General features: G+C 39.8%; 1 long non-coding RNA gene across 2 annotated transcripts in view; it reads right to left on the bottom strand.

The window, feature by feature from the left end:
• Positions 1-982: 982 nt before the first annotated feature.
• Positions 983-16,536, bottom strand: part of LOC137635574 (uncharacterized) — a 31,265-nt gene continuing 15,711 nt past the window's right edge. For both annotated transcript variants that reach the window (XR_011042725.1, XR_011042726.1), the window contains one exon: positions 983-1,076. This is a non-coding gene — a long non-coding RNA (uncharacterized lncRNA). The remainder of the gene's footprint in view (positions 1,077-16,536) is intronic.

Here is a 16,536-nt window from a genome sequence, read left to right as displayed (position 1 = left end):
ACATTAGAGCATTGCTGGACATTTGGAAAATGTTGCTGTTCCACAGAATAGCTTGCAATGGGTAAGAATAATCAAAGACTGGCTTTACTGTTCTGTCAATTTTCTCTGATACTGTACTTCATTATCCATTTTAATCATATAAGCGCCCTAACTCATTTGAGCAGATTGTAAATTTTCTAAGTTCCAAATAAAGTGTTGAGAGAAGGACCCAGTTTCATTACAACCTCCTTTATCTTAATTTATCCAACGCATCCTTGAAGAGAGAGTATTTAATGCTAATTATTTATCGCCGTGAATATGCCAACAGGTTACGAGCCAAGGTTATTGGCAAAACCATTTGATGGCGATGCCAATAATTATGATTTTCATAGTCTCTCCCATGGGCTAATGAAACCAGAGACTTGAGATGACGGAGTAAAAGCTATCAAGTTAATGAGACGATATTACCTTAGGGATATAACACAGAGTTTAAACTTTATGGAAATCATATACATACTCATAAATGGAAGATAAGAATGCTGATGTATCATAAGCTACAACAGATAAAGCTTTGCCGCCGCATAAGGAACGAGGCGAGGCAATTAATGACGACCTGATGGTTGTGTGTACATTAACCCTTTTACCCCCAGGCTCTTTGGAAATTTCCAACCCTTAACCCCCAGAGGGTTATTTTTCTCCCAGCACATTTTGCAGTATATATTTTTTAAATTGCTCTAACAGCCTTAATTTTTATCATAGAGAGGTCAGGTTGGTCTCATTCTCTTGGAAAATGCCTGAATTTTCTCAAAAAATTATCAAAAATATGAAAAAGAGATTTCATAGCATTTTTTTGCAAGGACGTACCGGTACGTCCATGGGGGTAAAGGGATGGCTTTTGTGAAACGTACCTGTACGTCCTTTGGGGGTAAAAGGGTTAAAAATTAGTAAAAACGAAAATGCTTCAGCGAGATATTTTGCATCTAAAGCATACCTACTACTACATGTGGCACTCACCTTTAACCTGTACAGTAGTTGCAAAGATCCGATTCCTGGCATTTACTGTCGGTTCCCTCTTTGACCGCTGATTTGCAGGGCACCTGTCAATCACAATACCAAATTAGTTACAGAACTTTATAAACAGTAAACTAATAAAATTTATATCAAAGTCATACGGACAAGTCTCTAAGTCTCCCCAAATACAAAAAAAAGTCACTAACTCAATATAGTATATTCCACAGCGAACTCCAAAATAGGTTTAGTGTTTCGATAACATTACACAGGAGGTTACACAATGTGTATTTTGTAAACATCCAATAGCTAAATTTATAAACCATAGTCAATTATTACTCAATCATAACAGCTGAGGCCGGTGGATTGGACAACTTGGCCAAAGGGAAGCCAGTAAAAAGAAAATCACTTAACCCTTTTACCCCAAAGGACGTACTGGTACGTTTCACAAAAGCCATCCCTTTACCGCCATGGACGTACCGGTACGTCCTCACAAAAAAATGCTATAAAAATCTTTTTTTCATATTTTTGATAATTTTTTGAAAAAATTCAGGCATTTTCCAAGAGAAGAGACCAACTTGACCTCTCTATGACAAAAATTAAGGATGTTAGAGCAATTTGAAAAAAAATATACTGCAAAATGTGCTGGGAAAAAAAATAACCCCTTGGGGGTTAAGGGTTGGAAATTTCCAAATAGCCTGGGGGTTAAAGAGTTAACAACTAAATTCTAAACCTTTCTGTTTTGCAGTTAAAGGGAAAGATATGACTTTACTGAACTATACAAGTAGAAGTTATGCAGGATACTCCCAATCTTGGGCATCCGACATCTTGCACTAGAGCGGAGAAAAAACACCGAAAAACACAGCCAAAAAATCACAACAAGCGGAAGCGATGATGCTATGAAAAGGAGTGACGTAGTTAGCGTGGGTTGAGATGGTGGTAGTAGCATTCAGTGGTGGGTGTTGAACGGCACCTCGCTGTAACGGGGATATTGAGGAGGAGATATCTAAATGGCGCGAGACCTCTGGTTGTGATTTATCACGCCCCAGTATTATACCGACACCTTATATAGGTAAGCGAGCTGGGTTCAACCCTGGCATTCCTATGCAACTTTTTTCTCTGGTAATTCATCGCAGTTATATACCTTAGAAAGGATGTAAAAGGAGCATTTCACGGAGGGGCACAGGTCTCTCGCCCAGAAATATATTTTCCCTTCGTCAAAATCCCATTTTTACTTCAAACTTCTCCGATGATAAGACTACTGCCTTATAGAACTTTTATCTTATTATTGGGTTGTTTACCAAAACTTAGAGTAAAATACTTCTTTACTCCCTTAAGTTTGGACCAATGATCTTTCAGGAACAAAGAATAAAGTTGCGTCCACACAGGCAACAGTAATTTGTGAGACGACTTCTCAAGTTTAATCATTCCTTGTTGCTGTCAGTTTCTTCTGAGCCCCTTAGTAAATGTCCTTTGAAAACAGTAGGACTTGCATTCAAAAAAGCAATGACACCTTGGTCAATATGTTCCAAATAATTATTATTATAATTATCATTATTACTAGTTAAGCTACAACCCTACATGGAAAAGCAGGATACTATAAGTCCTTGGGAGCTAATAGCAAAAAACAGCCCAGTGAGGAGAGGAAACAAGGAAATAATGCACAACTAAAATAAAATATTCTAAGAACAGCATCAACATTAAATAGATCTTGCATATACAAACTATAAAAAGTTAAAGAAATTAAGGGGAAGAGAAAAAAAAAGATTGAATAGCATTACCGAGTCTACCCTGAAGCAAGAGAACTCTATTCTGAAACAGCGGAAGACTGGTACAGAGGCTATGGCAGTACCCAAGACTAAAGAACAATGGCTTGATTTTGGAGTGTCCTTCTCCTAGAAGAGATACTAAAGATAGCTAATGAGTCTCTCCTACCCTTACCAAGGGAAAGTGGCCACTGAACAATTAACAGTGCAGGAGTTAACCCCCTGGAGAGAAGAAATGTTTGGTAATCTCAGTATTGTCAGGTGCATGAGGGCAGAGAAGAATGTGGAAAGAATAGGCCAGACTATCTGGTGTATTATGTACAGGGAAAGGAAAAATGAGCTGTAACCAGAGAGAGGGATCCACTCGTGTCTGGCTAGCCAATGGACTCAAGTGAGCAGGTAACCAGGAGCATTGTCCAGTACTAAAACTTTTAAACAAACCCTTGGAAACATAACACAGTCAGACTTCTGGTAAAATAAAGGGATTTTGACGAAGGAAAAATCTATTTCTGGGGAGAGACATGTGGCGCCCGGTGAAAAGAGTCCTTCTTATATACCTTTTCTGATAAAACCTTCCAATTATACCAGAGAAAGATAAAAGCATGGAATGCTGAGGTTACAACCCTCGAGCGAGCACCTTTTGGGTGTCGTGTATAAAGCAAAGGCGCGTGAAATCCACTATTCACAGGTTGTCTTCCATTTAGTTAATCCCTTCATCAAAGGGATGGGCCGATACAAAGGCCCTAGCCAACCACCAGCGCCACACCACCCACGCCACGACGCGAGCGCCATCTGAACAACATCCTTCTTTTTGGACTTGTTAGTGTGGAATTTTTTTGTGGTGCTCTCGACCTTTTTTAACATTCGTGGATTTATTTCGTCATGTCCGAAGCTCCATCTTCACACATTCCAATGTTAAGTACCATAGTTTGTTTTGAAGGTGTGTAAAGCAATCTAAAAATGGCGTGTCACTCGAGCCTTCTTGTTAAACCTCTACACGACAGGCAGTTGTCTCTTCCATTATACCCCTGGATCCTCTGCCTGATACACCAGCAAGGGTTTCAGCTGTGAGAATCAAGTCAATCTCTCCTTATACACTTAAGACTTTGCATATGCAGCCAAAATAACCAGGTCTCATCCACATTAAAAACACGCTCATCAAGGTAACCACCTTTCCTTAATAATATAAGTCAGCACAATAGGATAGAGTAGGTTCTCTGTTTGCAACAGTTTCGTCTTGCGATGCTTAGCGGATATGACGTCTCTCCCAGAAGACAGGAAGAAAATGTGTTTCAACCTCCACTGATTACATCAGCTATACAAATGGCTGGAATAGTTTTCGTAAATGTGATATTGATATAAACAGTACTTAAATAGTTAACCCCTTTCCGAGTGGGCATACGTTCACATGGTGAAAAGGTTTGTATATCACTATGATCTGCAAAGCTGTACTAGTCTGGGACACCCTTGGTTGGTTTGGTTTGAGTAATCACACAAAAATCTCACACCCTCACCTATACCGCAGTGGCCAGCGTGGTGAAGACAACTGGCAAAACTCATTGATATGTGCGAGGCTTTTGTCATGCAGTGGACTAAAAACACCTGCATTTGTTGTCGTTGTTAATAGCTAATAAAAGCAATGTTAATAAATGTCACAGGAAATACAATTACAGTAAAGGCAAAACTTAAGAGGCAAATTTCAAATGCATCAACTGCATTATTACAGGTACAAAGTGCCTAAATGGGGAAATCTATGAAGGGTTAATCAAAAGGTCTGTCTCATACTTTTAAGATTTTGACAATTGCCCCTCGTCCCAAATACAGTACGTGACATTTCTTTTGCATTTCAGCAACACACACTTGTGAAAAATACAAATTTTCACTTAATATTATAGGTACTAGGTTGGCCAAGGCACCAGCCATTCATCGAGATACTGCCGCTAGAGAGTTATTGGGTCCTTTGACTGGCCAGACAGTACTACATTGAATCTCGTTCTGGTTACGGTTCATTTTCCTTTGCCGACACGTACACCGAATAGCCTGGCATATTCTTTCCACAGTCTCCTCTGTACTCATACATATGACACCACTTAAGCTAACCAAACAATTCTTTTTCTTTGCTCAAAGGGTTAATTTCTGTACTGTAATTGTTCAGTAGGTAGTAGGTTGGCCAGGGCACCAGCCGCCCGTTGAGATACTACCACTAGAGAGGTATTGGATCCTTTGACTGGCCAGACAGTAATGCATTGGATCCCTCTCTCTGGTCACGGCTTATTTTTTCTTTGCCTACACTTACACAGAATAGTTTGGCCTATTCTTTACATATTCTCGTCTTTCCTCATACACCTGACAACAATGAGATACTTAACACTTCTTCACCCAAGGGGTTAATTACTGTACTGCAATTTGTTCAGTGTACTTTCCTCTTGGTAAGGGTAGAAGAGACTCTTTAGCTGTGGTAAGCAGCTCTTCTAGGAGAAGGACACTCCAATATTAAACCACTGTTCTCTAGTCTTGGGTAGTGCCATAGCCTCTGTACCATGGTCTTCCACTGTCTTGGGTTGGAGTTCTCTTGCTTGAGGGTACACTCAGGCACACTATTCTATCTTATTTTTTTTTTCTTCCTCTTGTTTTTTTGAAATGGTGTGTTGGGCAGGCTTAATAGAAGGGCCATGGATGCCTGGTGGTTTATCAAGAGGTTATCTTTTCCTTTTTCTGATTCTTTTTCTTCTCAAAACCATCCTTACTGTCCTCCCTTCAGTTGAAGTGGCTATCCTGGAGGGTATTTAGCCTTGCATGGTGTATCGGCTCCTCCATGTTGACCAGTTTTTCCGACTTTTTACTATAGTCTATGGGTATCATCAATCACTTTGTTTATAATTCTGTACGTATTGTTTTTGTTATAATTCTTGTTAATCTAGTTTTTAAGTATGATGTCTCTTTTTTATTTCTATTAATTCTTATGCTGTCTGGAGACATTGAGCGAAATCCTGGACCAGTACGTCCTAGATTTCGTCAATGTCGTCTTCTGTATTGCAATATTCGTGGTCTTCATGCAAATATCCAAGACCTTACAGTTGCGTCCAGACAGTATGATATTCTTTTGTGCTCAGAAACTTTGGTTTCTAATATGAGGCACTCATCTGAGCTCCTTATAACTGGTTTCAAGAAGCCAATAATGTTGAAACGTGATGCCATCCCTAGGGCCAGGGGAATGGCGGTGTATATTAGGACCGAGTACCCTGCTTCTCATAAGTCCTGCTATCAATGTGGATGTCATGAGATTCAGGTAATAAAAGTTTGTGGCAGGCATAACAACTTTTATTTATGTTCGATCTACCGGAATCCAGACATGGATGATTCTATCTTCGATTGTCTTCTTACCATTATGGCTAAGATACAAGAAGATGATAGAAAGCCTTCTTTTGTCTTTGTTGGTGATTTTAATGCTCACCATAAGGAGTGGTTAAGTTCTATCTCTCCTACCGATCGCCATGGCTTAAGAGCTTTAGACTTTGCCTCTGAATCAGGCTGTGAGCAACTCATAAATGAAGCTACTCACAGGTCTGGTAATTGCTTGGACCTTGTATACACTGACTCCCCTGGCGTTATAACTGGTAAGGTTGGTTCTCCAGTCGGGACATCTGATCATGCCTTGATTTCATTATTAGTGAAGACTGAGCAGCCTGTCCCTGATATATCATATTCTTGTAAAATTTATATGAAATCCCAAGCAGACTGGAATGGGATTTTACATGATCTTTTGTGCTTGAATTGGTCACAATTATATAATAGTGTAGATCCTGTTGTCCCTTTGAATGAGAATCTAGTCAACATAATTGATAGGCGTATCCCTTCTCGTGTGCTAAGGTACCGAGTGAAGGACAAACCGTGGTTCAATAATGATTGTAGACGTGCTTTTTTGGAGAAGCAGGAGGCCTATCAACTTTGGAAGGGTAACAGATCAGATTTGACCTGGAACAACTATACTCAGCTTCGAGCTTTTGCTCAGAGAGTTTATGCCTCAACTGAAAAGGAGTACAATTTAACCATAAAAGAAACACTTTCTGGTACAACTCAGGAACATAAATGGTGGTCTACCCTTAAATCTGCACTCTTTGGTGTAGATGCAACAGTTCCTCCTTTACTTAAACCAGATGGCTCAGTCACTCACTGTCCAAAGGAAAAGGCAACCCTTTTGGCTGATGTTTTTGACAGAAAACAGAGTAATGAAAAACTTGAACTTCCTCATTCCTGTTTTCCTGAGGCTAAACTAACTAGTTTAGCTTTTCGATCTCGTGAGATTAAAGATCTGTTGATGGACCTTGATGCTTATGGAGGTGTAGACCCAAATGGTATTTTTCCTTTGTTTTTTATAAAGACAGCAGATTTCCTAGCTCCAAAGTTATCTGTTATTTTGCGCAAGTTAGCAAGAAGAGGAGCTTTTAGCACTAGTTGGAAAATTGGTAATGTTACTCCTCTATGTAAATGTGTTTGTGGTAGCTCAAGTCCCACTGATTACCGCCCAATTTCCATAACTCCCATATTATCTAAAGTTTTTGAACGTCTTCTGGCAAAACGTCTTAATAGGTTTGCTGAAGGTAATCATCTACTCCCTAGTTTGCAATTTGGTTTTCGTAAAGGCCTTGGAGCATGTGATGCCCTTCTTACAATCTCCAATGCTGTACAGAAATCCCTTGATTGTGGTCGGGAAGTTCGTATGATTGGCCTTGATTTTAGTGCTGCCTTTGACCGTGTTAATCATGAGGCCCTTGTTTTCAAACTGAAACAGTTGGGAGTGGGTGGGTCGTTTCTTAGCATTATTATTGATTTTTTAAGTAATAGATCTCAAAGAGTTGTTGTTGATGGGCACCATAGTGATTATAGGAATGTGATATCTGGTGTTCCACAGGGTAGTGTTCTTGGTCCATTACTTTTCATACTATATACACATGACATGTGGATTGGCCTAGAAAACAAGCTTGTTGCATATGCAGATGATGCTACTCTGTTTGCATCAATTCCATCCCCTGAATGTAGATCTAGGGTTGGTGAATCCCTTAATAGAGATTTAGCTAGAATTAGTGCATGGTGCAAATTATGGGGTATGAAGTTGAATCCTAACAAAACTCAAAGTATGATTGTAAGTAGGTCAAGGACGGGGGTTCCTCAACATCCGGATCTCAGTATTGATAATGTTTCTTTAAATATGTATGACTCTTTCAAAATTTTAGGTGTGATTCTCGACAGTAAATTTACTTTTGAGAAACATATAAGGTCTGTGTCTTCTTCAATTTCACAAAAAATAGGCTTATTGAGAAAGTCTTTCAAGATTTTCGGTGATCAATCTATTCTGAAGAAGTGTTTTAATTCTTTCATTCTACCTTGTTTTGAGTATTGTTCTCCTGTCTGGTCTTCAGCTGCTGATTCTCATCTTAATTTGTTGGACAGAAACTTACGGTCTATTAAATTTCTTATTCCTGATCTAGATATTAATCTCTGGCACCGTCGTTCAATTAGTTCATTATGTATGTTGCATAAGATTTTTCACAACTCTGACCATCCTTTACATTCAGATCTCCCTGGACAATTCTATCCTGTTCGTAATACTAGGCAGGCAGTTAATTCTAATAGCCAGGCCTTCTCCATCACGAGGCTCAATACTACGCAGTACTCTAGAAGTTTTATTCCAGCTGTGACCAAGTTGTGGAATGATCTTCCTAATCGGGTGGTTGAATCAGTAGAACTTCAAAAGTTCAAAGTTGGAGCAAATGCTTTTTTGTTGACCAGGCAGACATAGTCTTTTTATAGTTTATTTATGACATATTTGTTTTTGATGTTGTTGATAGTTTATTATATGACATGTCTGTTTTGACGTTGTTTCTTATTTTAGAATGATTTATTGTTAATTTGTTCTCTTCATTTATTTATTTCCTTATTTCCTTTCCTCACTGAGCTATTTTTCCCTGTTGGAGCCCCTGGGCTTATAGCATCTTGCTTTTCCAACTAGGGTTGTAGCTTGGATAGTAATAATAATAATAATAATAATAATAATAATAGTAGCTACTTTCCACTTACTAAGGGTAGAAGAGAAAGGAGCTCTTCTGGGCCACTCCAAAATCAAACCATTCTTCTCTAGTCTTGGGTAGTACCATAACCTCTGTACCATGGTCTTTCACAGTCTTTAATTAGAGATCTCTTGCTTAAGGGAACACTCGGACACACCATTCTATCAATTTCCTTATTTCCTTTCTTCACTGGGTTATTATCCCTATTGGAACCCTTGGGCTTATAACATCCTGCTTTTCCAGCTGGGGTTCTAGCTTAGCTAGTAATAGTAATATTAACCCTTTTACCCCCAGGCTATTTAGAAATTTCCAACCCTTAACCCCCAGGGGGGTATTTTTTCCCCAGCTCATTTTGCAGTACAGTATATTTTTTTTAAATTGCTCTAACAGCCTTAATTTTTGTCATAGAGAGGTCAGGTTGGTCTCATTCTCTTGGAAAATGCCTGAATTTTCTCAAAAAAATTATCAAAAATATGAAAAAAAAAAATTCTTATAGCATTTTTTTGCAAGGACGTACCGGTACGTCCATGGGGGTAAAGGGATGGCTTTTGTGAAATGTACCAGTATGTCCTTTGGGGGTAAAAGGGTTAATAAAAGAGAAATCCTACACTTTGCCTTATACATTCATTAGCATGCTTTAATTATACACATGAACTTGTCACAAATAAAGTGTTTCAAAGTTGAACCTAAACATCAAAAATTTCTACGAGCAAGAATCCATCCCAGTATACATCTATATCAGCTTCATCAGCTGGACAAGGAAGGCATCTTTGACTGTTTTCTAGTTCTTCTTATGGTACTCTCTGAATTCTCACAGGAAATCAATAAATAGCTCTTTCCAGGGATCTACTCAATGAACTGACTCTGGTCTCTATATAACCTAAAATTATAACACATACATACATACATATACCAAGGCACCTCCCCCATTTTTGGGGGGTAGTTGACATCAACAAAGAAACAAAACAAAAAGGGGACCTCTACTCTCTACGTTCCTCCCAGCCTGACAAGGGATTCAACCGAGTTCAGCTGGTACTGCTAGGGTGCCACAGCCCAACCTCCCACATTTCCACCACAGATGAAGCTTCATACTGCTGAGTCCCCTACTGCTGCTACCTCCGCGGTCATCTAAAAATAATTTACCTTTCAAAAAGCCATGATAAAAGTTTTACCTTTTTAATTTGCCAATTACAAAAGTATATCCCATGAGGTTGCGGATATCCCTTCATCCCTTGCCCAAGATCTAAGAAAAGACCCCTATTATTATTATTATTACTAGCTAAGCTACAACCCTAGTTGGAAAAAGCAGGATGCTATAAGCCCTAGGGTTCAACAGGGGAAAAATAGCTCAGTGAGGATAGGAAACAAGGAAATAAATAAACTATAAATGAAGTCATGAATACTTTAAATAAAATATCTCAAGATCAGTGTCATCAAAATAGATCTTTCATATATAAGCTATAAAAACTTAAAATAAATAAGAGGAAGAGAAATAAGATAAAATAGTGTGCCTGAGAGCACCCTCAAGCAAGAGAATATAATAGCAAGAAGGCTTGGATTACTATAAAAGAACTGAACATTGAACAGAACACTTGAACAAGAGTAGCTGCCATGACACCAGACAGAGCAGCAAACCAGCTACTACTCGACAAGAGTAGCTGCCATGACACCCAACAGAGCAGCAAACCAGCTACTACTCGACAAGAGTAGCTGCCATGACACCCAACAGAGCAGCAAACCAGCTACTACCCAACAAGGGTAGCTGCCATGACACCCAGCAGAGCAGCCAACCAGCTACTACTCAACAAGAGTAGCTGCCATGACACTCAACAAGAGTAGCTGCCATGACACCCAACAAAGCAGCAAACCAGCTACTACTCGAACAAGAGTAGCTGCCATGACACCCAACAAAGCAGCAAACCAGCTACTACTCGAACAAGAGTAGCTGCCATGACACCAGACAAAGCAGCAAACCAGCTACTACTCGACATAAACCACCCAACAAAGAACGAGTATACCTCAAGAAAGCGAAGTATGAAATGGACCACATCAGGTGAGAAAGGGATTAAAAAGTTCTCTTGCTTGAGGGTACACTCGGGCACAGTATTCTATCTAATTTTTCTTCCTCTTGTTTTGTTAAAAGTATTTGTAGTTTAAATAGGAATTAATTATTTAAATGCTGTTAGGGTCCTTAAAATATTTCATATTTCCTCGTTTCCTTTCCTCGCTTGGCTATTTTCCGTATTGGGGTCCCCAGGCTTAGAGCATTCTGCTTTTCCAACTAGGGTTGTAGCTTAGCAATTAATAATAATAATCTGAAACTAATACCACTTCCCTCTCGCACATTTGATATAATATTACAGCAGTGAACGTCATGCAAACATACGATAACACTACAGTACATCATGATACATACAGATGTAATAATGTATGTCTAAATACCAATGTCAAAAAAGAAAGCATTAGAATTCACGAAGAATTAACTGCGTTATGAAGTGAACAGCGAATCGATTACCCAGCCGCAAATTTTAATTACTTACAGGGTTGTTGTGACATCACTGCAGGTACATAATGACTGAGCTGTTGTAAGAATTGTAAATTGATGATTTGTTCACTAACCAAACAAACAACCTAAGAATTAAAGAGCAGCAGCTATGAATACGAATAGTATCAGTGTTGATGTAGTAGCATGTTCCCTGGGACACTGCCACATGCATTTATGATAATCAACCAATCAATTGTTTTAATGTGGTAGCCATCTTCATTATTGATAATCTTCTTGCTTAAAAAGGAAAAGGGTGATTAAGTTTGTAGTGTCTGCAACCTAACCATCCTTGTGAGCTAAGCATGGGGAGTTTGAGGGACCCTAAAGGTCTACCTTGTGAGTTATCAGCCGCCATTCCCTGGCCCTGCCTGGTCCTAGCTTGGGAGGAGAGAGGGCTTGGAACGCTGATCACATTCATATATGGTCAGTCTATATGGCATTGTCACTGACCATTGCCTCTGCCACTGATAAGTAGCCTTTAGAACTCTGTTTTTAATCAAGACCCTATGATAAATACAGGACTGTCGGACAATTTCTAACAGTATTCAACTGGTCTGGTAAAAATTAATGTTCCTGTGAAGACAAAATAATTTGACTGTCTTCAAATATATGTGACTGGTAAATTTAACATTGGGGACACGGATGTGTCATGTAAAAATATTTAGATTTTTCAGTCTCTTATTCACAGTAAACCTTTAATACATAAAACATTTCTTTGAAACATTTACTACGGTTTAAGCCGACATATTTTGAGCTCAGTTTGATAAGAGTTCTGATCTGTGATTTCAACGCCTTACTGTTGTTACAAGCATCAAATTCTGAAGTAGGCCAGTAGTGTTCAAATATCTGATCTAAAGTGTTCATTTGGTGATTGATTGATTGATTTAAAGTTTTCAGGCATCCTGACATCTAAAGTCATTGACGCCGGTCATTTGGTGAACTATTCACATTCAAGAACACTATGATGTTTAGATAGTTGAAATTACTCTATTCAAATACAGTGATACCTCTGGATACGAAAGTTTCTGCTTACGAAAAATTCAGGGTACAAAAAGCGATACAAAGATTTTTATGCCCCAGTATACGAAAAACTTACGAGATCCCAACTCGTCGCCGAGAGTACAGTACCTTTTTTTTCAGGGTATCAACCCTTAATTTAGGTGTACAGGTAACAATACACCTTCACTGATCCAAATGCTTTACATACAGGACCGTAACTTTTATACAGTAGTAAAGAAAACGGACCGTTTTCTTAGGGCTTGGAGGGGATAACTAGGCTATAACTACATTATTAAATAATCTCATGGTGGTTTCTGGAATGGACTAGGCTGTTTTTAACGGTTGGGTTGATTATTGAATGATAGAAATGGCTGCATTGCATGTTTATTACTACAGTTTAGCGTGTTTATGAAAGAAAAGGTGTCTTTTCGTAAGGCTTGGAACGGATTAGGCTATTTACATGTAAAACGCGACTCAGGATACGAAAAAATCAGCATACGAAACCGTATCCTGAACAGATTACTTTCGTAAGCTGAGGCATCACTGTATTGAAAGTTATAAAATGCACAGGCAAAAAGTAAGGAAATAAGGTCATTTAACCTTGTCTGTGGAAAGCAGCTAATAGAATATAAAAAAAAACAATTAAAATAAGGGCGAGGTGGTCTTCATATGTCAGCGAAGAGGAACGACCTAAGTGCCAGGTGAGAACATGGCAATCACGAATAAGAGGGTGATCTGGGGTACCAACCAGTGACAGTATTAGCATGTTAATTTCCTGTGTATGTACTGTAGTAGTGACCGACTCTCATTTGATTCCGAGTCAGTTGGTCGAGCCTTCAGCCGAACTTACATTATATAACTTAACTCTTTTACCCCCAGGCTCTTTGGAAATTTCCAACCCTTAACCCCCAAGGGGTTATTTTTTCCCCAGCACATTTTGCTTCCTCCGGTGCCTTAGATGACCGCGGAGGTAGCAGCAGTAGGGGACTCAGCAGTATGAAGCTTCATCTGTGGTGGAAATGTGGGAGGGTGGGCTGTGGCACCCTAGCAGTACCAGCTGAACTCGGCTGAGTCCCTGGTTAGGCTGGAGGAACGTAGAGAGTAGAGGTCCCCTTTTTGTTTTGTTTCTTGTTGTTGTCGGCTACCCCCCAAAATTGGGGGAAGTGCCTTTGGTATATGGATGGATGGATATTTTTAAACTGCTCTAACAGCCTTAATTTTTGTCATAGAGAGGTCAGGTTGGTCTCATTCTCTTGGAAAATGCCTGAATTTTCTCAAAAAATTATTAAAAATATGAAAAAAAAAATTTTTATAGCATTTTTTGCAAGGACGTACCGGTATGTCCATGGGGATAAAGGGATGAGTTTTGTGAAACGTACCAGTACGTCCTTTGGGGATAAAAGGGTTAAATTCCCATGTTTATTATTATCATTATCACTAGCTAAGCTACAACCCTAGTTGGAAAAGCATGGGGCTAGAAGCCCACGGGCTCCAACAAGGAAACTAGCCCAGTGAGGTGAGAAAACAAGGAAATAAATAAACTACAAGAGAAGTAATGTACAATCAAAATAAAATACTTATTGAATAGTAACATTAAAATAGATCTTTCATATATAAACTATAAAAATGTCAAAAAAAACAAAAAACAAAAGAAAGAGAAATATGATAGAATAGCATGCCCGAGCATACCCTCAAGCAAGAGAACTCTAACCCAAGACAGTGGAAGACCATGGCACAGAGGCTATGGCACTACCCAAAACTAGAGAACAATGGTTTAATTCCCATGTTTGAAATATATATGTTCAGTAAAGCATAACTGCTGGAAGATAGCATATCTGGGATAACCTGTTAATTTCCGAGCTGGATATCAGAGCCGTTTGTATTAAGATGCACTGCAAGAGCCCTTGAAATTTGCCCATTATCAAGGTTGGCAATTTCTGGAACTTAATGGAAAAAACAACAGAAAAATGTTATTTTTATTAGTAAAATAAATTTTTGAATATACTTACCCGATAATCATGTAGCTGTCAACTCCGTTGCCCGACAGAATTCTATGGAGGGATACGCCAGCTATCGCAATACTAGAAGGGGGTGTACTTACCAGCGCCACCTGTGGCCAGGTACTCAAGTACTTCTTGTTGACACCTCCTCAATTATTCCTCGGTCCACTGGTTCTCTATGGGGAGGAAGGGAGGGTCGATTAAATCATGATTATCGGGTAAGTATATTCAAAAATTTATTTTACTAATAAAAATAACATTTTTCAATATTAAACTTACCCGATAATCATGTAGCTGATTCACACCCAGGGGGGTGGGTGAAAAACCAGTGTACAAGACTAAAGGATAGCTAAGTATCCCGTATTTCATATAATCAGTTATCCACAATAACAATGAAATAATAAGTACCTGGTAAGGAAGTCGACTTGAACCGTTACTCTGCCTTTAATAAGATCGTCTTCCTTACTGAGCGCAGCGTTCCTCTTAGGAGGCTGAATCAACTCAAAGGTGCTAAAGTATACAGGGCTGCAACCCATACTAAAGGACCTCATCACAACCTTTAACCTCGGCGCTTCTCAAGAAAGAATTGACCACCCGCCAAATCAACAAGGATGTGGAAGGATTCTTAGCCGACCGTACAACCCATAAAAAGTATTCAAGAGAAAGGTTAAAAGGTTATGGGATTATGGGAATGTAGTGGCTGAGCCCTCGCCTACTACTGCATTCGTTGCCACGAATGGTCCCAGGGTGTAGCAGTACTCGTAAAGAGACTGGACATCTTTGAGATAGAATGATGCGAACACTGACTTGCTTCTCCAATAGGTTGCATCCATAACACTCTGCAGAGAATGGTTCTGTTTGAAGGCCACTGAAGTAGCCACAGCTCCCACTTCATGTGTCCTTACCTTCAGCAAAGCAAGGTCTTCTTCCTTCAGATGAGAATGTGTTTCTCTAATCAGAAGCCTGAATAGTAAGAAACTGAGTTCTTAGAACTTGGAAAAGAAGGTTTCTTGATAGCACACTATAAGGCTTCTGATTGTCCTTGTAAAGGTTAAGACCTTTTTAGATAGTACCTAAGAGCTCTAACTGGGCAAAGTACTCTCTTCAGATCATTCCCCACCAAGTTGGACAGGCTTGGGATCTCGAACGACTTAGGCCAAGGACGTGAAGGAAGCTCGTTTAGCAAAAACCGAGCTGCAAGGAACATGTAGCCGTTTCAGATGTGAAAACAATGATCCTGCTGAAGGCGTGGATCTCACTTACTCTTTTAGCTGTTGTCAAGCACACGAGGAAAAGAGTTTTTAATGTGAGGTCCTAAAAAGAGGCTGATTGGAGAGGTTCAAATCTTGATGACATAAGGAACCTTAGGACCACGTCTAGATTCCAGCCTGGAGTGGACAACCGACGTTCCTTTGAGGTCTCAAAAGACCTAGGGAGGTCCTGTAGATCTTTGTTGGTGGAAAGATCCAAGCCTCTGTGGCGGAAAACCGCTGCCAACATACTTCTGTAACCCTTGATCGTAGGAGCTGAAAGGGATCTTACTTTCCTTAGATATAACAGGAAGTCAGCAATCTGGGTTACAGTGGTACTGGTTGAGGAAACTGCATTGGTCTTGTACCAGCTACGGAAGACTTCCCCTTGAGACTGATAGATTCTGAGAGTGGACGTTCTCCTTGCTTTGGCAATCGCTCTGGCTGCCTCCTTCGAAAAGCCCCTAGCTCTTGAGAGTCTTTCGAAAGTCTGAAGGCAGTCAGACGAAGAACGTGGAGGATTGGGTGTACCTTCTTTACGTGAGGTAGACTTAGAAGGTTCACTCCTAGAGGAAGAGTCCTGGGAATGTCGACCAGCCATTGCAGTACCTCTAAGAACCATTCTCTCGCGGACCAGAGCGGAGCCAACCAACGTCAGCCGTGTCCCTTTGTGAGAGGAGAACTTCTGAAGTACCCTGTTGACAATCTTGAACGGCGGGAATGCATACAGGTCGAGATGGAACCAATCCAGCAGAAAAGCATCCACGTGAACTGCTGCTGGGTCTGGAATCGGAGAACAATACAACAGGAGTCTCTAGGTTATCGAGGTAGTGAGCAGATCTATGGTTGGCTGACCCCGCAGGGCCCAAAGTCTGTTGCAAACATTCTTGAGAAGGGTCCACTCTGTGGGGATGACCTGAC

Source organism: Palaemon carinicauda, unplaced genomic scaffold (assembly GCF_036898095.1).
Source record: "Palaemon carinicauda isolate YSFRI2023 unplaced genomic scaffold, ASM3689809v2 scaffold142, whole genome shotgun sequence".
NCBI lineage: Eukaryota > Metazoa > Arthropoda > Malacostraca > Decapoda > Palaemonidae > Palaemon > Palaemon carinicauda.
This window is presented reverse-complemented; position numbering and strand designations above follow the sequence as displayed.